Raw genomic sequence first — 25,458 nt, forward strand, 5'->3', positions numbered from 1 at the left:
CTGGTCACTGCAGTATTTCTTTTGTGAAATCACATGAAACTGGTCCACCAGAATGGTGCCGACACACCAATTTGGTTGATTCTCACTCATGTCAGACACAGGACAAATTTCAGGGCTCTGTCCTACCAACCATCTGTCCCTCACCCTTAGGCACGAGCTGTGGGCCTGTGCATCAGCTGTTACTTGTACGTGTTTGATCACTGTGCCACCTCTAGTCTACAGCACTTGAGGGCAGCAGGGACTGCAAGAGGCATCCTTGACTTTATGCGGTCCACTCAAGATGCTCACCTCGATCCCTCGGTAGGTTTCATGTCACATGTCAGGTAGTTCCCTGGGGATAGCCATGCTACTCTCCGAGGTCTTTGAAGACTCTTGCTCAGCATTGACAGTGGGCTCTCTGACTAATGTTGTCCAATTGATGCAGTGATATTACGCTCTCCGGGGGCAAGTATAAGCCATGCTGAATGAAGAGTGGACATTCCATTTGCACAAACGGAACTTCTCACATTTTCCCTAGGCTCCTTGCCTATCCGCCCCACTGGCAGCAGTTTGTGAAAGGTGAAAGTATAGACAACAGCAACATCAAAAGCGATCCCATTTTTAGGAACATAGTGATTTTGGCCTAAATAGTTCAAGAGAAATATGGTTGGAAGATATGTGGAGTCTGTGCTATAAAATTGAAATCAGTAAACTTAACATGACCAGGAAGCAAACTATCATTGTCATTTTCTGGAATATTCTGAGAATGACTTGCATTCATGGTCATCATCAACAAAGTAACAACTTTGAGAGAGTCATTGAAGTCAGAATTCACAGATGGCGTGATAAGTGATACAGTGTCATGAGAAATGATGTAACCAACATTAAGTAAATTATATAAGGACTGCAGATGCGAAGGATCGGTGTTGTTTTAAATATACACAGGTTCCAAAGAGCCCTGACAATAACAATAACCAATAACAATGACCTTTTTCTCATGCTGGGAAATATGAAATTGGCTAGGGGTGGCACCTATGACAATAAAGAACATAAGATATGGTTCCTGGATCTGAACTGGTAGAAGTAGTGACCAGGCATTATAAAGAATCTTTATGTGCACTGATTGTACAATAAACAAAAATGTAACTACCTTTTCTCTACCTATTATTTCTTTGATAAATCACTATACTTCACATGAGTCTGTGCTGTTTGTAAATACATTTAAATCAAACTCTAGACAGGAGTCCCATAGAAACAAAATATTTGCCCAAGGCCTTGCATACCTCAAAGGTATGCAAGGGGGGAAAGGCTTGTGGATCACTTGTATTTTACCACTTTGGGAAACTTGCTTCACTGTCCTCTCGTCTGTGCAATTTCCCTCCTCTTCACCAAGGTAAGGGCTCTGAAGCCAACTTCCTTGGTTTCAGATAAATATTTCTCTCTCTTAGATGTAAGTTTACTCTGTTCAAATTATGCTCCGGCATGAGTAATGATGATTTTATTTGCTCTCCTTCATTGGATCTGAAAGATTTGTTGAATAACAGTGGAGGGATTCAATTAGGAAGCTTATATTGTCCTATTAATATTGAAACTCAAGGATAAATTCAGATTTTGTGGAGCTTGAAGCTTATATCATTTTGAGGCCCTCTTTAAGAAAGAGAATATTATATAAATATTTAGGTACAGGGCTATGGAAGGAAGGTTTTAGTTTAAATCAGAGGTCCTGAAGTTTATGCAGCATGGTCTTCATTGTAAACTGTATTGTTAATTGCCGAAATGACAATTTTTTCTTTATTCTCAATTCAAAATATTATCTATCTCTTCTAAATTTCACCTTGTTAAGTTTTTACCTTTGAGATTCTACATTCGTTTTACACTATATTATTTATTCCTCTTGGCTTCATGTCGTTTGTAAATTAGAATTTAACTTATTATTTTATTTAAATCACTGCAAATAATAATTAATAAGTCGACCAAAGACTTTATTCAGTAGGTTTTATTGAAATATTTGTTACTAAGGGAAATAATCTCTTTTTTCTGACCCAGTTTCTGTTTTCTCCTTTAAAGTTGACCTTCCTACCATACTATACTCATCTATTCTTTTCACTAAAAGTGGAAAGTGGGCAGTTTCCTCAAGATTTATTTATAAGCTAAGTAAAGAAATTTATCCTTTATCTGTTTTGGCCATAAAGAGGTGAGAGGAAAATTCACTTAATTTTTGTAAAATATTTGACAATTTCAGGGAAGATTTAATAGTTTCTAATAATTCTTCCAGTTTTTAATAATTCTCAGACATCATTGAAATGTTCAATTTGACTCTAGTGAAGTACATTATTATTTAATCTAAGATCAATGTACTTTAGATATGTATCTCAAATTCCCTTAATTTAGTAATCAAATATGAATAAGATAACAAAGACATCTTAGGAGTTAATTGTTTTTATCCTTCTAGACCCCTACTGGGATAAAATGTGTTTTTTAGAGGTTATTGAGGTCTTCAGAAGAGAAAATGTAGAAATTAGCAGATTAATTCTATTAAGGTATATGAGTACAAAAATTATACTGAAGCTTGGTAGATGAAATACACATTTGGAAATAAACTTTTAAGAACTTTATAGAAGATACTTTATTAACTATGTGGTGCAATATGTTAGAAGGCCATGGTAAAAGAAAAAAAAAATACTCATGTTCTTGTTTAATTTCTTCTTCTAACTAGTAGTGAAACTTTGGATGTGATATTTAGTATTTTTAAATCTAAGCTATGACCTGAAAGGACATTTTTATTTCTCCTGTTTCTTAGAATGTACTTTAACATAAAGAGTTTGAATTCTGAAATCATATTTTCTGATCTTTAGCCATTTATCTCGGGCCAAGACTTTTATGTCGCTAAGCCTCAGGTGCCTTATCTGTAAAGTAAGGATCTACCTACCTCGCAGGTTTGTGTGTGTGTGTGTGCAGATTAAATGAGATACTTAAAGTGTTTAGCAGAGAGACTGGCACATAATTAGAGCTCATCCATTTCAGCGGTTATAATAAGGTTTTATTGTGTCCAATTAGGCATAGATAAAATTTCTAAGGATATAGCTGCCATAAAATGTCCTCCATTTTTAAACATGCCAATAGATTTTAGCAATATGTCATTTAATTGATTGAGCTATACAATCAATAATCTTGTGATGCTTTAGGATATTGTCTACTTCAGTGGCGTTATTAGAATTTTCTTCATAATTATTCCAGATTCATAACATACTTAGAAAATGTCTATTATCTTCCCTACATAATATGTATGTTTTGCTTCACCTTTTTTTCTGGGATTTCAAATTTACTTAGAGGCTTTTATGTGTTCACATAGGTACTTAGATAGTCATCTTCTTGATTACATAAGTGAATATAAAGATAAAATTTAGAACACATAATTTAAAATTAAATTTCTCTTGAAATTAAATAATCAGATGCTTACTATTTCTTCCACTATCAATGTTGTTATAAAGCATAAATAAATCAACAGTTATCCCAATGACAATGTAATTTTAGAGGTTTTAAATAATAAATTTCATCCAATTAGTCAGAAAACACTATATAGATATTCAAATTTGACCATTTGGACAGACAAAATTCACTAAATCATATTAAAGCTAATTTATCAACTAAATCATATTGGCCATATATTGACAACAGTGCTAGATGATTGACCCTAAAGTTTCCATCTGTTTGTATCATTAACATTTATATTCTTAAACACTAAATTCGGAGAAATATCTTCAGAGGCATCTATTAATTTCTCTATGAAGATACCTTTCCTTCCTTTTTTTCCTCTGTCTTATTTTAGCTGATCCAGTACAATACCTAGCATCAGGAAGGAACAAAGATAATAATGAATTGCTTAATAAAGTGTTTGGAATGAGACTTTCAAAAATAGTTTCTTTTAGTTAGTTTAATAAAAGGTACACTTAGTTCTTGATTAGTCAGCTATTGCTGTGACAACAAACCAAAAAATATTCATGACTTACAACAATGAAGATTTATTTCTTCCTCACAGGTCTGTAAGTTGGCCAGACTCTGCTGGGCAAGAATAGACTCAGTTGGGTATGTGTCAGTTGTTCTAGTCTGTGTGTTTTTACTCAGGGACCCAGGCTCAGAAAGCAACCACTATTGGGGGTCCACATTCCATAGGTTAAAGCACTTCAGATGGCCAAGCCCAAAGTCAGTGGGGCAGAGATTATACTTTGTCCACAGGGAAGCTGTGCTGAGGGAGGAAAGGAAGAATTTTGATGAAATAATGCAATCTTTCATAGTACCTATGTTTTTTAGAACATATAAGACATTTGGCCTTCAGAAATCCTTCCATTCACATGCAAATCATTAGGTCTTTTTATGTACAAGTTAGAGTCAGAAACTTTTAGCATTTTAGAGGTGGAAGGACCTTGAAGAGTCAGTAATCCTATTGCTTCATTATATAGATAAAATATGTGGCATTGGTGGTATACTGGTAAGCCTAGCTGCCTTTCATTATATAGATTAAATAGTGTGGCACTAAGTGGTTCTTGCCCATGATTAGATTCTGTTAGTGGTAACCATGGGTGTGAAACCCAGCTTATCATTCTTCACAGTCAATGCATTATGCTGCCATTTGGTTAATTATTTCATCTAGGTCACTCAGCCCAAACTGGAGAGGGGATTTAAACTCAGAACTGTGGTTACACCCACACTGTTAACCACTATGTAGGGATGGATATAATGCAGAATGCATTATTTATAATGCCAAAAAGTTGTCCACCAGTAAGAAAAAATAAAAGAAATTAAGCTATATCTAAACGATAAAATTTTATTTGGCCATGAAAAAAAAAAATCACACTTTCTAAAAGTTTTAGAGACATGAGAAATATTTATAATATTAAATAAATAAAGCTGAATACAAATCAACATACATAAAATGAATCAATTTTATTATTAAAAAGTGTTACACATGTACATGTATATTATACATATTTATATAAATATAAATACATTTCTATGTACATATTCATTTAACAATTGGTTTTCTCACTAGATTCTGAGTTGATGAGGTGGTACTTCATTGGTTTACAACTGTACACCTAACAATTATCACTGTGGCTGGACCTAGTAAATATTAAATAAGCTTTGAATGAATGAATGAATGGCAAAAAAAAATCTATAAGAATATACACCAAAGTGATAATAGCAGTTTTCTCTAAATTCTGCAATTGTGGATTATTTTAATTTTCCATGTTATACTTCTAAGTATTTCCACAATTCTCTCTATCAAACATGTATAGATTTAACTTATTTAGTTTTTTTTTTTTTTTTGAGTGAAGCGGGTTGTAAAGGGAACCTGTATTTAAGAACCTGTATCTTAGATGGCTTAAGCATCAATCTGCTGGAAGATAGGAAATTGAACAAGATGATCCCTCGGAGATTTCTGTTAGATATAGATAGCTAGTATACCAGGTATCAATTTATCATCTCTCAGCTGCAAATTTATACTCCATTGCCTGTTCTGCAAAAATAGAGGTGAGCCCTTTAAATATTTTTCCTTTGCTAGCCTGCACAATGTTAGCTTTGCCAGTTGAGGGCAATGGAGACACATAATAGGAGAAAGTGGGTTTCTCCTTCCTGGTTCTGGTGTACTTACTCCTGCAGTGCATGATGGTCAACAGCCTGCAGTGGACCCCAGCACCCACTTGATCAGTTGCACCGCTGTAAGAACAGTTTGCCCTAGCATCCTAGAGAGCAGATTTCCTGCAACTTCTGGAATAAAGATATTTATCAACTTACTCTAGCATGTCACCCTACTCAGCGCCTGCCATTCAATGAGCCATGACTGTGCCTTCCCTCTCTGACAGGTTCAGATCAGCTTTGGGGGTAGGGGATATCTTCCTCAGGACATCATCTACCTCAGTCCTAGAGTAGTGGCTGCTTCTTATTTCTCCTATTCCTATACTCCTTTTACTCCTTACTAGCTAATTACTCAATATGCAAATCCTCTGTTATGATAAATAGTTCTCTATGTATTAAACTTTTCCTGTTCAGATTACTGTATGGTTTCTGCCTCCCAGTTCGACCCTGATTTATACACTTGGATTTTGTGAATTTCAATAATTTCGTTATAATTTTCATCTTCCTCTCTTCACTAAAAAAAGAAGAGAAAGGTAACTAAATACTGAAAGAGGTATGTTTATTACTGACATCAAACCATAATTATTCAAATATGAAAAGAAGAGATATAAAGAAAGTCTTCTCAAAGTATATAAAATTCCAAATGAGCAGGTACGTGATATAAGCCAAGTAAATATCTCTTAAGCAGGAAAGGAGGAAATATAAGTATTAAAGAAAAATATCCCCTTCTGCAATGGTAAACAGCAGAAAGCAAAGCTATTCGCAAACAAGGTATTATAGGAGAAAAACTATCAGAAAACAAAATGATATATGCAAATAAGAAATAAAATTTAAATCTCCATATAGAGGCCACCGAATCAGAAAGCTAAGCAAACAGAAATGAGCTCCTTTTTTTGTAGGGCAGTGGTGCTTATCTAATTCTGAATAATATGATTCTTTCAAATTAGTATTACTCACCTTCTATTCAGAGGATAAGAGAAAAAGTCATAAAAAGGACAGAATGAACCCAAACTTTTGTTAAAGAATAAATTTGCCACAGAAAAAATAAGACTTTAAAAGTGCAGATCTGAAGTAATTATTAAAATGAATTACACAGAGAAATTTGCATAAAAACTAAAGAAATAATTCTAGAACCATTTTTTTCTGTTTTTATCAATTATGAAGCCTGAAGCACAGTGACTTTATTTCATGGGAATTATTGAGAGAATGTAGAAATTGCACTGGCTTAGGTCTTGAATGGACTGGTTGTAAAATTGGGTATTTAAAGAAGTGGTTATCAATTAAAGGAAATATGACATGTAAAAAACTTAACGTATTATATTGCATATAATAAGCACAAAATAATGTTAGATATAAAACTGTTAGTTGTTAATAGTAATACAGCCAAAGATCATATTAACCTTTTATTGGCATCACACATTATTACTTATTTGTTCAAAATGCCTTTGAGCTGTTTTCTATAAAGAAACTACCCTACTAGAAATGGTGGAAGATAAAAAGATTATTGGATGTACTAGTACCTTCCCAGTTTTCTAATTCTCTATCCCAAAGATTGTTTGAATCATATACTTATCTTTTATTAAACTTAAAGTCAGCAAAAACTGCTGAAGTTTATTTTATTTCTGTCAACTGTTGTTGTCTCACAAGACCTCTATCCTTTACTTATGCCATTAATTTGGCAACCTAAATCCACTGTCTAATCTTATCCATGTTAACATCGTGGGTATTTGGCCCAGTGGTCCAGGACTCAAGGTCCTTTTGACATTTGTTGTATTAGATCTCTTTCCCAATGTTGTGGCAACCATAGATTTGATAAGCATTTCTTTTGGATATTCATTCAAGTGGCTCCTATTTAACGAGTGCCTGTTATATACCAGACACTATACCAATATCACCTCACTTAATGCTCACCATGAGGAAATACTGAGACTCAAAGAGGTTCAGCATCACATACAAAGAAAGAAACAAACTTTAAGTCTAAATCTTTTATTTTAAAGTACATGCTTTAGACATTGTATTTATGATTCCTAATGCATAAGAAATCACATGAGAAACAGTTATATATTTCTTAGGCTTTAACTAATAGTGTCTGATTCATTAGGTCTAGAGTAGAAACCCAATAATCTGTATTTAAGAGTGATTACACTTTTCCAAGTGGCCCTAATTAATAGGAAAGGGTCTATGGCTCATCAGACTCCTGTGGCATATTACTAAAGATCTCCTTCCTGGTTATATAGATCCATTTATTAAGACTCTCTGGATGCAGTGCATTGTATTATGCTATTATTTAACTTACATTTACTATTTAATTCATGAGATTTTTGTGACACTTCTTTTATCTTGCATGAAGTGGAAGAGAATCCAGTGTGCCAATAAGGAACTTAGCTGAAATCAAGATAATCTACATAAACAGAAATTCATCCTTTCTTTGGACTATAATCCTCATAACTTCATTTGAAAAACAAAATTACTTTAGACTTTAACTAGTGACCTCCATTACAGTATAAAATAGATGCCTAAAGTAGTAGAATTACATTGAAAGAAGACCAGGCTCTGATAGGGAAACTGAGAGCACCTTACGGACAAATTCCATCCTTTTCTAAGTTCCTCTGAGAGCTGACACTAGGAACTAGAGAAGAAAGCGACAGGCTAGTATCATCAAGGGAATGTTCTATAGAGAAAATGGATGGGACGTGAGCTGAAACCTTAAGGAATGAGCAGGTGCTGGCATAAAGATGGAAGATATAGCAAGCAAAAGAAAAGAACAATGACAACATCCAGGAATTGACATGCTGAGTGAAAGAGATCAAAAGGAAACTTGACTGACTGGAGTTATGGTTTATGACCTGAAATCTTGGAAGAGGAGATGAAATTGGACCAGAATAGAGAAAGCATTAAAAGCACAATAGAAGAGATTAAAGTTAATTTTATATGGCCAGAGAAACTTATTATAGGGTTTTAAGTAGGAGTCGACATGAGAAAACAATGTGTTAGATAGAAGGTGATGATAATTAACAGTCACTATCATTTATTATGGGCCTACCACATGCCAGGATTGTTATAGACAATGCATGCATTTACTCTCCTCCATAAATCATGAGACTGATATCTCAGTTTTGCAACTAAGGAAACTAAGGCTTAAGGGAGATAAGGGATATGCACAAGATTTCACAATAAAATAGAATGAAGCCCACTCATATATATCTGAATCTAAAGATCACATCATCCTTTGCTGCCTTGCATGAGATTGGCCTGCTATCCTTGTAAGATTTTTATGAGCAAGAAGCAAAGATTCCAGTTAGGAGAGAGGAAAGCTTGGCTTGAGTACTTAGGTTCAGTTTCGCACACATTGGACTTCAGAGGTAATGTAAGATCACTGTTTGGGAATCAATTTACAATTAGAATTACAATATAAAGAAGTTACAAAGCCAAATCTATGCTTCATATGAATGTATCACGAAGGAAGTTCTTAAGAATTATTGAGAATCTTTAGCTATAACTATCATAGACTCTATAACAAGAATATTTAGGAAAAAAAATCTAGATTCTTAAGAAAAATACCATTCATTTGCCTCAAGAAACATTTAGGAGACCAATATTCAAAAAAATAAAATTTCCAATGAAGATTGAAGACCTCTAATAATTTCTGGATGCTTATTCTTTTAAGTAAATAATTAATGGATTTGTGAGATTTCTCCAAGATTTTTATAAATGGTATGACTTTTATCTTCAGATGAGTCTTTTGCCTGATGGGAGAGGCCTCTCAAGATACCCTGACTTCTTTATATTCTATCCTTTTGTATTACATGCAATAGAGATTATAACAGATAATGGAAATAAGAAACAGGTTATGGTTTAGTTGCAACATATTCATTACAGGCAAAGCAGAACTTTTGATGGCTGCAGGAAACTATTTATGGCAGGACTCAAGTCTGTTCTTCTGAAAGTTTTCAGTGTTTCTCTAGTAAGCTGTTCTCATAGCACAGATTCTCTCCTTTCAGATACTCACCAGAACATTTGATGTTTATGTCATTCTTATTTATGCTTTTGTTTTAAGCACTATTTCTCAATAATATTATGAGAACATAAACCATTCATTAAAATTGAATTATATACCATAAGGTATCCAAGTCAGTAGCAGAAAAAATGTTTTCCAAGCCAAGTGAAGCAGAATGATCCCAAAAATAATGCCAGCAGCCCAATTTTACAAACCCTATGTAGCTCTTAGGCCATTTCCACCCAGGAGCGATTAAGACAGGTGTGACGTAATTTAAAAGCAAGCATGAACTAATTTTATGAAGGTTATCCATACACAAAAATAAATTTACAAAGCACAGTTTTCTGGCCTAGACTGGGCACAAACCACAGCGTTTGGTTCAGCTCTGCAGGTAATGCCAGATGTTTTTTAAAAAGGTCTGCATAACCTTTTAAAGAATTTGCGTTTCTGGATCAGAATGAAAAGAGACCCACTTTCTTTCTTCCCTTGTGTATTTTTCCCCATCCCCACCGTAGGAACCCATAGACATTATTTTCACTAACTCTGTGTAACCTGGGTCAAGTGATTTAACCTTTTTAAAGGTCAGTTTCCTCCCCTTTAAAATGAAAGAGTTGAGTTAAAAATGATGTCTCTCTAAAGTCCTTTATACTCTTAAGTTCCATGATTCCTTCTGACACAGTTTAGAATTGTTGTATTCTTCTCGTTATATATATTTAGCAACGTAAACCTCTACCTCATAAACTCTGCTAACATCACTTTCCATTGTTCCTGTAAACTATCTCTAGAAATTACAACCCACTTCCTAAACCATTTTGCTTTTCTTCCAATTAGTATGACCTTGCCTAAAAGAAAAGTATAGTACGTTTCTTCCTGTTAACAGATGTCAAACCTAGACAGGGCTGGAGAGAAAGAAAGGAGTTGTTTCTCAGGTCCCTAGAACTCGCCCATCTGACTCCAGACTGCTTCATCGAGCCCTTGGTACAGTAACGATTTGACAGTACCCCAAACAATGTCACTGGCCAGTCAGTACCTTTGAGAAAAGATGAATTAAGATCATCTTATCTGACACCTAAAAGTAGTTCTATTTTTAAATCACCCCTGAAAGTTATTAAAGTTATTTGTTCTAAGCCCAGACATTTCCAGGTTGTCTTTTTGGAACTGGAAAGGACATGGTCCACAGCCAACAAATGTCAAAATAAACATTTTCATCTGTTCTAAGAATTAGCTTAAATGCTTTTCTTCTTTTTAAGCCATTTGAAAACAGCAGTGATTACCATGAGGAAAGTGCTGTCTATTTAAGAGGTAATTATAAGGATATGAAATTGACAACAAAATTAGTGCTCGTGGTTGTTTTTTAAAATCCTATTAGCACTTCCACAGCAGACTGGATAAATCTTTTTCCTATTGCTTATAGCTAATTAAAATATTAATACATTTGGAATACAAAAAAAATGTGACTGATCAGATGCAAATATTTGCAAGAGATAAATTTATTGTGCATAAAAAAATCACCTCTAAGATAATTAGATACAAGGAATTTATTTAGTTTATGTAGTTTTTGCCCAAAGTAATCTTTAAAACCAGTGGTAGGTAAGAGTTTATTTTTTAGAAATTTTTAATAGCTAGTGTTTAACTAAGGAAAACAAAATATAAAACCATGAATGTGTTCTTTTTTTGCCAGAATCTAATGTTCTTTTAAAATTTCATTTAAAGGTCCAATGTTTATCATTTTGACATCATTTAACACAGTATAGCTGCAATTCTTATAATATATATTTCACAAACCTGAGGTCCTCTTATCATGTGGCAGAAATAATGCTAGGCAGTAGAAACACCACTGCAAATACATGGTATCTGTCCCAAAACATTCAGTTGGGGACAGAAAACAATATGATTCAATATTATGAGTACTACAATAGAGGCGTGTCTTAGTCAGCTCAGGCTGCTATAAAAAAATGTCATAAACTGGAGGACTTATAAACAGATTTATTTTTCATAGTTCTAGGGGCTGGGAAGTCCAAGATCAAGGTGCCAACAGCTTTAGTGTCTGCTGAGAGCCTGCTTCTTAGTTCACAGACAGATGTCTTTTCACTGTGTCCTCATATCCTCATATGGCAGAAGGGCAAGGAAGCTCTCTGGAATCCCTATTATAAGGGCACTAATTCCACTCATGAGGACTTTGTCCTCATCACCGAATCATCTCCCGAAGTCCCCCACCTCCAAATATCATCCTATGAAAGGAATAGTTTTCAATATATGAATTTTCGGGATACAAACATTCAGTCCATAGCCAGGGATATATGAGGTCCAATGAGAGTAGCTATGCTTGTCGGGAACAGGGTAACTTCCTCAGGGGCTGTAAGTGAGGATAAAAGAATGAGTGTGTCAACAGATAATAGGGAGAAACAAATCAAGAAGAGCATGGGCACTAGCACGCACACACATACACACGTGCATGCAAAGTATTTTGTGTAGCTCTGAGTTCACAGGGATAATGACAGTTGAAGTCAGGAAGACCAGATAAAGAATGACCTAAGAAGATTAATGTGTTTGCCAGGGTAAACAATGCTATAACAATTCATAAACCCCAGTGGCTTTACACAAGTTTATTTCTTGTACACATAATACTTCAACTGAGTGCGAAGTGTGTACACTTCCATGTTGTGATTCTGAGAACTCACCTTATTCCTCATAGTGGCACCATCAGATTCAAGAAGAATCTGGTTAATAATATTTAATGCTGCTGAGAGGTCAACCCTCAAAGACCTAAAAAGTGCCCAATGAGTATGGCAACTAATAGGTCACTGGTGGTGCTTTCAGAAGCAATTTTATTAGATCATAGGGTCAGAAGCCAGACCACAATTGAGGGGTGAAGGAAAGGTGAGAAAAAGGAGCCAGTAAATACCCACTATGTTTTAAAAATCTTAGATGTGAAGAATAAGATAAAACAAGGGATATAGATCAAGGTAGATATATTTGAGGTTTTGTTTTATTATTTGTTTCTGTCTTTTTACCACAAGAGAGAATGAGCATGGTTATATACTGAGGGAAAAGAGGAAAAGGTTTCCTCTAATTTAGAGGAAAAGGTTGTAGATGCTGAGAGTGATAACTGATTAAGTGGAGTCCCAGAGTAGACAGGTGACCATGAGATTCAGAGGACAGATTAAAGGATTAGCCTTAACACTGGATTCCTTCTGCTTGTCTATTAACCTCAGAGAGAAGCAGATGGGAAAAGGAAAAGGCTGTTTCATGAATGTCAAGGACAGTGTCTGAGGTTCAAGCATAAGTTTATGATAACAAAACTCAAATAATAGAGAAATTAACCATCATTGTAAAACAATTACTGATCGTGAGATATTGGATCTATTCCACAGTCCAGAAGGCTACTTAATTTTCCACATTGGATATGGCTCCTGCTCACTGAATGTGTTTGAACAGCCAGACATTTCATTTCTAGACTTAAAAGCTAGACATGCAAATTAATATATGATTTTAACCATTACTTTGGGATATGTAATAATGTAAATCTTTGAAAAGTTTGAAAGTTAGATATTGATAAAGTAATTCTGAGGGTTCTTCCTACATAAAGAAATGGAATATAATTGCATTTTTCTTTGGACAGATATAAGGCAATTTGATTTTTTTATTTGATTAAAAATATATTAAGGAACAAATCATAGTATTCCTAATGTAAGCGTTGAAAAGAAGCTTTAGGCAAAGTTCTAAGATTTTTGTTTATTCATCAAGACAAAATTTTATTTCAGTGGCCATTTAAATGTTATTTCAAAGGCTAAATTAACCACCGGCTTAATTTTATCGCTCCTAAACTATACTTTTAGTTTTACTCTTTTACTTTCAGGTGTTAGATAATTGGGTCCATTTTACTTTTCTCTTTGTAGAATCCCCAGCATCCACAAAAAATGATTAACTCTAAAATGTTAAGGTAGACTATCAACATACTCTAATGAGTTTAGGGCAGTTTACCATTCTGGTCTCATTTTTCCTTTTTTTAAACATTCAGCAATTCTCTTTTGGAATCATAGGATCTTCATGTAAAAAGAAAACCTAGAAGACTTCACAGCAACCCCTCACTGGTTCATGCATATATTAATTCATTCAGTGAACATTTGATGAGTTCCCACTTCTTTAGCCTTATCCCTAGTTGTTTCACATTTTTTGTCTACATTCCAGCCACAATGGCCTTCTTTCAATTCCCTAACCTCCTTTCAACCTTGAGGCCTTCTCACACTCTATTTATTCCATGAGTCTGCAATAGTCTCTGCTCAGAATCTGTTCCTTAGTCAGATTGACACCTGCTCATCTTATAAGTCTCTATAATTCACATCACTAACCTAGAGAAAACTTTCTTTCTTTGCCTGCCCTCCAAAATTATCTTAAGTCGCCCCCCCCATTTAAATGCACTCTTATTTTCATATATCTTTCTGTCATATCATATGTAATAAAAGTTGCATTTAATTAATATGTAAATTTTTTATCTAATGACTTTCTGACACCAAACACTAATCTTCACACAATCAGGAACTGTACCTTTTTTGTTCACCCTCAGATTTCTAGATCCCTAGAAGAGTGACTGGTATATAACAAATATTCAATAAAAAGTTGTTGAATGAATGAAGGAATAATGGCACTCAATGTTTGATAATGAAAAGTACTTTCTGATTCTATTAGGGGAGAAATCATGTAAACAAGTAACTATTAGATATTTTAGTGGTTAAGAAGGCAAAGTTTGTATCAGAAAGCCTGCGTTGGAATCCTAGCTTCCTCCCATACAGCTTAACATTGAGCAAAGAACATAATTCACCTAAGGATCAGTTTCCTCATCTATAAAATTGGAGAAATTATAGTACCAACCTGTTGCAGATAATACAGATTGCCTTACTCGTTACGCATTCCAGTTCTGTATCTCACCTTCCTACTAGAGTCTCAAAAAAAGAAAATAAACAAACAAAAAAAACCCAAAAATTTATTCTAGATTCCCTTGAAGCTAAGTTTGTACTTCGAACTTGGTTCCACTGAGCAAACTTAGAGGTGGAAGGAAGCTAAGAAGGCAACAGCCACATGCAACAAACATGGTGGTAGTAATGTCTGGTTCTTTTGAGAAAGTTCTAGTGGAATGTCTCAAATCTAGGCTTAGATACTGGTCCTCATGGGTGATGCCAATGAGTAGTTCTTCTAGAATGGTCAGAAGTATGAGCAGTGGGCATTTCTTCTGTTGGCTTTAACCCCAGATGCCTTATTTTTTTATTGTAAAATTCCAAGCTTGGTTCTCTAGCCCTCCCAAAGATTCTGTAAGCTACTTAAACCCATTTCTGTTACAAACAGCTAAAAGACATTCTGCAGTCTGCTACAATGAAATCTGGAAAATCTATTCACTAATAGTTTGTTGAAAGAGTTAAATCTAAAAGGAAACTTTGTCCTTGAGATCTGAACACAAAGACTGCAGCAAATCAAACTAAGACAAGCAATGGTACATTTGTCAAACAAGCTAACATTACTTTTTCTGATTTTGTATCAATAGCCTTCCCGAAAATTTCTTGAGGAGTCTGCTTCTTCATTGAGTACATGTATATATAGGTAAAGTTTTGGCAAGTGCTTAAGTTGCTACTTTAGAAAAAAAAATAGAGAAATATGGAAGAATATACTGCTTAATTACATTACAAATTATTTTTTCTTTATATTTATCTGAAATTATGCTTATAAATAAACACTTAATACTTATATGTTTGTTTGTTTTAATAGCAGAAAAGAAAAGCTTTAGCGGAAGGGAAAACACACTTCCAGACGTGGAAGTGGAACTGAGCAAGAGAAGCGTGGCTCAAAAGGCCAATACTTATATATGTTAAAAAAGACAAGTTTTTTAGCTATTAATCCCTTCACATTGTATTGTCCTTCCATTTTTTTAAAAAAGTTCTCACAAGCACGAATCTTATGACAGCCCTATAAGGTATTTAGTAATATTGACATTGTATAATATGCGGACTGAAGCCAAGAGAGTCTAGTAATGCAAGTCTTTTAACTTTAAGTCACGGGCTTTCTAGCTTTCCCACAGTTGATCAGCAGTTCACTGAGAATAGCTCTTCGTAAAATGAAACAAATTTTGATATCGAGGTTAAATGAAAGACTTGAATTGGAGCCCAGACTGTACCTCTGATTAGATTTGCAGTTAGGGGCACACTAATCTTTTTTAGTTCATTTCTATCCATAAGATAGGGATACTACAAAATTCTACTCAAAATTCTACTCACAATGCGTAGCAATGAGAAATAAAATGCAAGATTAAAAATCTAAAAGACAATGTCGAGTTCAAAAACCAGATAAACATTTCTGTGAACCAGAAACGGAATAGAAGTCCAAGTACTCAGGCTTGAGTCCTGGGGACTGTTAGACTATGATCCAGTAGCTCAGTTTCTGTATGGCAAAGGGCTAAAAGTGTTTTCTGCAAAACTGGAGATGGGCTCTAATCTAACAGTTAAAAGCTAGGGTTGTGGGAGGCGGGGGGAGGAAGCAAGGGTTGAAAGTGTGGGCGCCTGAAAACCAAAATTCAAAAACATATAAAGAAATCTAAAACTAAGAAGTACAGCCAACAAAATCATCAATCAAATCCTTATTTATTTCAGATAAATTAATTTCATGGAACATTTTAACAGATATTTTTAAAGCCTGAAGAGATAAATAAATATGTTTCATTTAGAAAACATAAATTATTAATCAAAAACAGGAAGAAATAAAACTATAAGAGGAAAATGGTAAAATTCAGAATTAGAACTCTTAGAAGTGAAAAATAATGTTCACTGAAATGGTTCTAACAACCTCTGTTCTATTAAGCTTACAAAATTATTAGACCACTGTCAAGGCAAACAATATTGTGCAAGCCTGTTTTTTTGTGAATTGAAACATCCCATACTATGGGATGACGATTGGTAAGAACGGTCTAGGAGATCACTGCAAGAGAGGTCTCTAAACCATAGGTCTGGCAAGGAACTGAGGTAACTTTAAGAGAGAGAAAGACTATCGTAAAAGAGAGAATATATTGACAAATTTCACTTCATTTGAGAATATGCCTGAAGTAGTCTTCTTGGACATTCTGACTATGACTTACACATTAAGGAAGAAAGCATTCGTTCCTTTTTTTAAAGTTGCTCATAAAACATCCCACTTCTATTTCTCGTAGAGAAAGAAAAATGGGGGAAGATACTACATAAATCAAGACTATCGTTTTCTTTAGGGAAAACAAATCTTGGGAGGAAAATGTCTAGACATTGAGTTTATGCTTTTTCTAAAGTGCATTTTTATGATGGTAAGCATTTGAAATTGGACATGCAAACTTGAATTTATGTATGGTATATTTTCATGCAAATGTGTACATGTATATCTTAATGCTTGTTTTGTTCTACTCCAAAGTGAGTAGAGATATGAATATTATTGAGCAAGTATAATTTTCATACAAGAATTGTGTGGGTAGCTTCCATTCTAGCTAAGCATCTTAACAAAAATGAAAAGCTCAGATAGGAACAGTGGGATTTTTTAAGTGTTAATATTACAGCATAAATGTTTCTAATCATTCTCTAAACCTGTTGGGTCTTGAATTAGAAAGAATAGAGCCCTCCAGGCTAAAAGGAAAATTGTCACATGGGACAAATTGATAGTCAGGAAATAGAATACAGTGCTTTTTCTTATCTTTTTCATATATACAGTGCGTGTGTGTGTGTGTGTATGCGTGTGCGCACGCACATGTGTGTTTCAGAGAAAATGGCCATTTGGGATTCTTTATTTTGAAAGTCAGGCCAAATACAATGCTTGACCCAAATTATAAATATTCTATAATGTGAAACTGAAACACTTGGAAATACATACTTTCTGAAGAAATTCAGAATAATCTAATACCAATAATACAGCTCCATAGCCGCAAATCACTTGAAAACTGAGTCTGGCAGTGCTTGAAGCATATGAAGTGTGATCAAGTTGTATCCATCCTGCAACTCACTCACACTCTGTTTTAAAGAAACTGAGAAGTGGAAATGTGACTCTGATCTCCTTGCTACCTAGTGGAATCAATGATTCTGATGTGTGAATAAAACACGCGGCAGTAGAAAAGGGCCTGGATGTGTGAAAAGGGAAAGGCCATTTTCCTGAAAGTAAGTAAGGAATAACCAAGAAAGTCCCCTGTAAACATATCCAGGGCTGGGAAACAACAAAAAGAGGCAAATAGAGAACAATTCTGCAACGAGATTCCTATTCTGCGTTTGAGGGCTTTAAGGGCGTGCAGTTTCCATTTAAAACTGAGTTATGGGCCTGGAGCTATACCAGCAAGAATTTTTTTTTGCTTGGTGACCTAAAGAGACATTATAAAGATCTGATTTATGTATAAAATTGTGCTATCCTAAAATGAGTAATGAAACTGTTTATAATTATGCACCTGCTTCTTGAATATATTCCTTAATTTCTATTCTTGGAGTCATCAGGTTCTTATTACCTCTTGCCTAAATTATTGCAATAACATTCTAACTGGCCTTTTCCCTTTACTCTCTTCCCTATCTAAAGCATTCGTCTGCTTGGAATTTTTCAGTGATTCTCTACTGCCTATTAAGCACAAAACATGGCAGTATTTCCTATGATCTGGAGTCAAATTTACATTTCCAACCTAATTTGCCATGACTTCTCCATGTTCTTTATGCTGCAGCCAAGTAGGCCAGTTACCATTCCCCAGACATCCTCCAGAGTAATGTTTCTAAAACACAAATGCGATCCAGTTGTTGCCTAACTTAAAACCCTTCAGGAACTTCCTACATTGCTGTTCTGTAGGATCAATCCAAAGGTTATTAGTCTACAAAACCCTCTAAATCTGCTCCCTGTCAAGCTCTCCAACCTTTTCTCTGACCACCAGACCCCAATCCACCCTCCTTAAAACCTATGATCCAGCCACATGGAGCCACTTAACGTTATCTGAGTAGGGCATCCTGTTTCTTGCCCTTAAACTTTTGTTAACGTTGTTACCTCTGCCTTGTTACCCTTCTCTCTACTCCTACCATCGTTCTGTCTTCAAAGCCTCATGGTCCACCTGGAAAAAAGAAAAAGATAACATTTTCCCCCCAAGATTCGGCTCAAGCTAATCTCCTTTATAAAAGCCTTTCCATTTCTATAAAACTTGATTACAGTCTTCCTCACATTCACCTCTTACTACTCCTGTAATCCTAGTGCCATGTGCATGTTTTTATCATTAAAATCATAACACTTCTTTTGCATCGACCATATCCTAATATGTCTATGACCTCATTAAGGGCAGGGACAATGTCTTATTTATCCTTGTCCCTAGCACCTCACACAATATAGAGCACAAAATAGTGTTTAATAAATGGCAGCCAAGTGCTAACTCCTTGAGAATAGGGCCTGTGGGATATTCATTGTGCTTAATGAAGATATGTAGAGAAAATGAATAAATGATGGATACTTGTCATCTTGATGCCATCTTTGTAATAGTAACATCTCTCAGATTGTGTATGTTATTGAGCAGTGCTTCTCAAACTTTAACGTGCATATAAATCAGTTGCAGATCTTGGAAAACTGGTATTCTATTTCAGTAAATCTGAGTTAGGGCCATGCTTCTGCATTTTTAATGCAGAATCCTTTAAGAAATGACTTGAAGCTGCTGGTCCTCACACCACACTGAGTGACAAAACTATAGAAGACTCTGGGGGAAAGGATTTCACATGGGAGGTTCAGAGGAGGGACAAGTAGCTGAAGAAACTTAGCAGAAGAGGGGTCTACTTAGCGGTGCCTCCGGGTTTACACAGCTATGAACATATCCAGGCAGGCTTTTTGTGAGGTTGTGCTAGGGGCCGGGCTTTTAACTTTACTGCTTTTATTTCTCTATCAACATGGCTCTCAGAGTCAGGCTTTTTTCCCATTCCCTCCCCAACCATGATTCAGCCTGTATTATTGTCTCTGTGTAAGAAATCCCCAGATTCCTTTTTTAAACTATCCTGAAGCTCTTCTCCTGTCTGCTTTTCATAAACTTAAGTTTTCTCTGCTTCATTACCCAAACCGTGGAAATTCCAGTCTTCCCAGGTTTCAGAAGCTTCTCCAGCTGCCTGTATAGTTTTGCCTCCATTTTAGTCAGAAACAGCTTTTCCTTTCCTAATAAATGAACCATCTTCACCTCTGCAAAGGCCAATTTCCCAGCTGCTGCTGCTGTGATTGATAAGAACCGATATCATTCTGCAAGACTCGCTGCTCTCCCCGCCCCACTTCCAAGAGAACATGAAGCAGTCAGGATTTTAAACTGGAGGGTGAACACCAGCGTTCTTACTGTTGACTGATCAAATGTCATAAAGCAAAAGCAAATGTAGGAGAGAAGCTGGAGATTTGGCTGGCAGCTGCAGGAGCTTGCGAATTCATGTCCCATCATGGAAACTGCCAATGCTTTGCTAGTGTCAATTTATAATTAGAGATGCCATTTTAAGGTGAATTTTGACATTTACTGCTACTCGTTGGCTTTTTCAGTAATATCTAGCTTCATATTATAGTACTGTCTCTTCCTTCAGAAAGTTAAGTAAATCCAGAGGTTTCAGATTCAGTCTGGGAAGCTACAAACACATTATAAAACCACTTTATGTCTTAAAATATAAGACATTATTATCACAAACATACAAATATAAGCATATACATGACTATAATTTAATTGTTACTGTAAAATTTATTAAAGTTAAATTATTATATTTTATTATTGGGAAGAAATTTAAGTGACTAGTTTATTTCCCCCAGCAAGATCCAAAGGATCCATCAATGCATTGTTTAAATGACCACATTCTATTATTATCTCCTTTAGGCATGGCAACCCTTGGTTGACCTCACAGATTGCAAGGACCTTGTCAGTTTACAATCCCTTGTTATTTTTTATTTTTTATGCCTACAGCACCTGGTCTTCCTAGGTGGTATTCCATCCAAGTACTAACCAGGCTCCACCCTGCTTAGCTTCTGAGATCAGATGGGACCAGCCATGTTTAAGGTGGCATGCCCATAGATAAAATGACCACATTCGATGCATAAAAATAATGTATTTGAAATCTGTTGTCATATACTTTAACATTCCCCTAAACTATGCACATAACCTAGACCCTAAGTATTAAATAGTTTACATGCTGTTTAAAAATAGGCATGCTTGATTAATTTTGCACTGATGGGATAAAAATTGACCAGATTTTTCTGTTGGTAATAAGCTGTCACATGCTTTGTCTGAGTTTAGAGTTTTCACTGACTTCAAAAGAGGCATCAGTTTCTATTAGTTTCTTGAAACGTGAAAGACCGAACAGCTTCACTATTTGAATGCTGGAAACTTCTAAGTATGAATTTATTTGCTCAAGAGTTCCAAAGCCAGCTATCAGGAGAAGCAATGTATTTTTAACATCTGTAAAACATCTACAGCCATTAAAAATTGACTATTTCCCACCCCCAATCTTTCTAAAGCAGATACAGACAATCTCAGAAGATGACCCTTTGGGAGGAAATGTAATCTTTGTTTTAGAAAACAATCACAAATTGTGGAATTTCAGAGCTGGAGTCAATTTTCAAGATCATCCAGTTTGACTCTCATTTTATAGCCGAGTAGATAAGAGTTCTGGAGAAGTGGCAGAGCCACATCTCAACCGTGAATCCTGGTACTCAGGCCAGGAATCATTTCATCACTATTATTTACTGAATATGTGTATTGAGTAAATCTAGCAGCGTTTAATTAGATCTCTGATAGACATTAACTCTTCTGAGAATAGGTTCAAGTGTAACTGATATATAGAGACCAAGAAGAATTAATGTCAAATAAAAAAATAATAGTTTTCATCAAATTTGGAAAAATTTTATTATTTCTTCAAACATTTTTTTCTGTTTGTGTGTGTGTGTGTGTGTGTGTGTGTGTGTTATTTTAGGTGGTTTTAGCTGCTGTGTCTTTAAGTTTACTAATGTTTTCTTCTGCAATATCTACTTTTCCCTATATCCTATCCCATGTATTTATCATCTCAGATTTTGAACTTTGTCTCTAGAAGTTTGGATCATGTCTTTTTATATCTTCCAGGCCTCTATTTGACTTTTTAAGTGTATAAATATCATTTTAATATATGTTTCAATATTTTAATCTCCTTTAATGCAAATTCTAACATCTGTAAGTTCTGGGTCAGCTTTAATTCATTAGTTTATCTCCTTGTTGGGTCATATTTCCCACTTGTTTTTATACCCGGTAAGATTTGATCAGATGCCAGACATTGTGAATTTTACCTGTAAAATTATTTTATTCCGATAAATATTCTTGAACTTATTCTAGAGTGCAGTTAAATTACTTAAAAACAGTTTGATCCTTTGGGGTTTTACTTTTTAATTATGTTAGACCAGAGCATGGCAGTACTAAACCTAAGGCTAATTATTTTCTACTACTAAGCAAGATCCATTTGTGTGCTCTACCTAATTCTGATCTGGCTGATGGGAAAGGTATTACTGTTGGCCCTATGTGAGCACTGGGCACTCTTATCACTAATTCTTTCACGTGGTTCATTCCCCAGAATTGGATTGTTTCCTCATACGTCTGTGCCGAGTTATCCCTCAGCTAAAACCTGAAGTAGTACCTTGATAGATCTTTGAATTATTGACTCTGTGAAGCTCCCTCTTTAACATACTCTGTCCTGACAACTCTAGTCACCTGGGTGTTTCCAGATTTTCAGCTCCATCTCCTTAACTCCAGAGTCCAGCACTCTGCATGGTTGCCTTTCCCTGCATTGGAGCCTAGAGGCTCAAAAATACATTTACCCTTGCCTTGCCAGTGATAAAAAAGATTTACCCATCTATTCATTCATTAGGTTAATCTTTCTTTTTTTTGTCTTTTTTATAATGTGTTAGTTTACTATATGTTAATAAAAGATAGGGAAGCTCCTTGGTGAAGGTTAGAGGAAAATAAATTTGGTCTATAGAAGTCATTTTGGAATAGCACCTCATGAAAGTCAGACAAGCTGGCTTACTGTTTCCACTGTAACTTGAAAGAGTTTGATCTAAAAAGCAACAGTTTGAAACAAACATTTATTTCATCATTTTCCGTAGTTACATGTAGAGCTTCTTGTTACCTACTCACCATATGAGCAGCAGGTAATAACAGTAAACACCTTCATATTATAAAATGAAAGGAGCAATGTCATCTATTGCCTACAAGTCCCTTAATGTGACCAATGTCTTTTGTTGATTAGCCTCTGACATTAACGTTTCTGACATCATTTCTTTAAGATCAGGACTCCTAGGTGCTGGCCCTAACAGATAGCCCTGGGTGCAAAAATGTACACTCATTGCAGAAAGGCAGACCTAGTGGCTTAAGAAATGACTCATTTAACCTAGATAGCCTTCTGCCTAGAAAATCGTAGAAATAATTCCTATGATTTCTTTCAATGCCATTATCAAAATCCATTTCTAAAATGCTTCAAGTATGCTCTCTAATAAAGCTCATTATCATACCTTTTTTCATTTTTTTCTTGAGATAGGAAGTAGAGTAGTGTAGTTTACTTTAAGAGGAAAATGCTCTGAAATTTACACCCATCAAGAGGGAATTGTTCATTTCCGTCATTCTATTTAAGTACAAGCCTCCTCAACACTATAAAAAGATGAAATATATACATAACAGTAAAAAGTACCATGTTCCTCTTTCTCTCTCACCCTATTTTTATTTCTGATAGGGTTCTGACTTGTACGTTGCATGTACTTTAAAAATATTTTATGATTATATAATATAATGAAAAGCTCCTGAATATTTTTGACCATTCAAAAATACCTGGCACATTTTAAAATGTGGGCAGATTATTAATCCAGCACCTTGAGCACTTTCCAGTTTGAGTAATTATATTCCACCTACCTAGGTTCCCCCTGGTGGTTTCAGTTTGCATACAGAACTGTTCCTTACTTCCAGTTCTCAATTCTTGTAGTGTTTACTTCTATACTGATACCCGTGACATCATTTTCTCTCCATACCCAGCAGTTTTTATGAAGATGGGGAAATTATACTTTATACCTTCATATATATGCCCCCTTTTTTGGATACAAACACATTTAAGAGATATATCTGATGGCCCTGTTTATAATGGTTGCATTTTTTTTTCTTTAATTTCATGGATGTTCCCACTTACCCACAAAGTCTACATTTGTTTATTTTATTTTATTTTATTTCGTATGTATATTTTTCAACTTGCTAGGGTCTGGTAATGTTATAGGAAGCCTATTTAACAGAGTGTTGTAAGTCTATCCATCTGGGCTGTCTATCTCAAGATTAATATTGGCAAGGATAAGTTGTGTGTGCTTAAGGAGTAGTGAGAACACAAGAAAGGATGGAATTTGTAATAGAGCTTTCTGAAAATACATTCTCTAATTTAAAAAATGACAACCAGCATAACCACAGCACTACTAATAAGCAGTCTTTATTCAACACTTACTATGTAAGTGTCTTAAATGTAATAACTTGTTTAATTCTCACAAAGCCCCATTAGGTAGGCACTATCATTTTTTCATTTTTAAAGATGAGGAAATTAAATCACAGAGATTTTAGTAACTTGCTGAGAGTCATATAAGCAGTAACTCACAGAGTTGTAATTCAAATCTGGCTAGAGACTTTATACTTATTTAGTCAGTGTTCTCTAGAAAAAAAAAAAGAACCAATATGATCAATCTGTCTATCATTTATCTATCTATCTATCATCTATCTATCATCATCTATCATCTATCTAAAACAGAAATAAGAGAGAAAGAGAAAGTGATTTATTATAAGTAATTGGTCCATGAAATTATAGAGGTGGGCAGGCCCCAAGGTCAAGGTCTGTAGGGTGAGTTGGCAAGCAGGATACCTGGGAGAACAGATAGCTTAGTTCTAGTCCAAGTCTGAAGGCCTGAAAACTAGGAGAGCCAATGGTGTAGTTCCTTTCCAGAGGCTGACAGCTTCTAGACCCAGGGAGAACTGATGTTTCAGTTTGAGTCCAAAGGCAGGTAAAGAGCCAGTGTTCCTGTCTGAAGGCATTCAGGTGAGAAGAATTCTCCCTACTGGAGGGAGGATTAACCTTGTTCCATTCAGGCCTTCAAATATTTGGATGAGATGCACCCACATTAGAGAGGACAGTCTGCTTTATTCAGTCTAATAATTTAAATGTTAATGTCATCCACAGAAACACCCAGAATAATGTTTGATCAAATATCTAGGCACCTTATTGTCCAATGAAGTTGACACATAAAATGAACCAGTATTCCGATATTTCATAATTATGTGGTATCCCAATAATAAAAGACAATAGATTACATATTCTCCCGTTTCAAAGCATGAGTTAAATGCGTATAATTATTTATTTAGGGAAGGTTGAGCATAACACATAAATTTGCAAATATTTTAAAGCCAACTCATCTCCAAACTATCTTAAATCAAATTCCTGATTTAGAAATCCTGGCCAGAAGAGGTAAGAGGCTTGGTTTTCTAGGTTTTCAAATGCTAAGAATCCATGTTCCCTAGCAACACTATGTGGATTCATATAAAGGAACTTTCAAATACTATTTATGGTAAGTTCTCTTTTTTTCCCCTACATTGCCACTTCACTCTAAACTCACGATTACTAAAGAGAAAATAAGCTTTAAATATTTTAAGTAATGTTCCTAGGAGGACACCATTGTGTTTAGCCAAATGAATGTTGTTCATAATATTGCTTAGACTTAATTAAAATTCTGTAGAGCATCATTTTATTTTTTTCTCACTGCTACACTAATTATAATATATTGTTATTATAAATGGCTGTTAGAATTCAATGTTACTAGTGATGAGAATTTTA

General features: G+C 35.0%; 1 protein-coding gene and 1 pseudogene across 7 annotated transcripts in view; one reads left to right on the plus strand and one right to left on the minus strand.

Moving 5' to 3' along the window:
* Positions 1-25,458, plus strand: part of ANKS1B (ankyrin repeat and sterile alpha motif domain containing 1B) — an 831,972-nt gene that overhangs the window by 367,160 nt on the left and 439,354 nt on the right. The window lies entirely within an intron of this gene.
* On the minus strand, positions 20,538-20,656 carry LOC112481936 (annotated as a pseudogene).

The sequence above is a fragment of the Pteropus alecto genome, unplaced genomic scaffold, assembly GCF_000325575.1.
Source record: "Pteropus alecto unplaced genomic scaffold, ASM32557v1 scaffold94, whole genome shotgun sequence".
Lineage (NCBI taxonomy): Eukaryota > Metazoa > Chordata > Mammalia > Chiroptera > Pteropodidae > Pteropus > Pteropus alecto.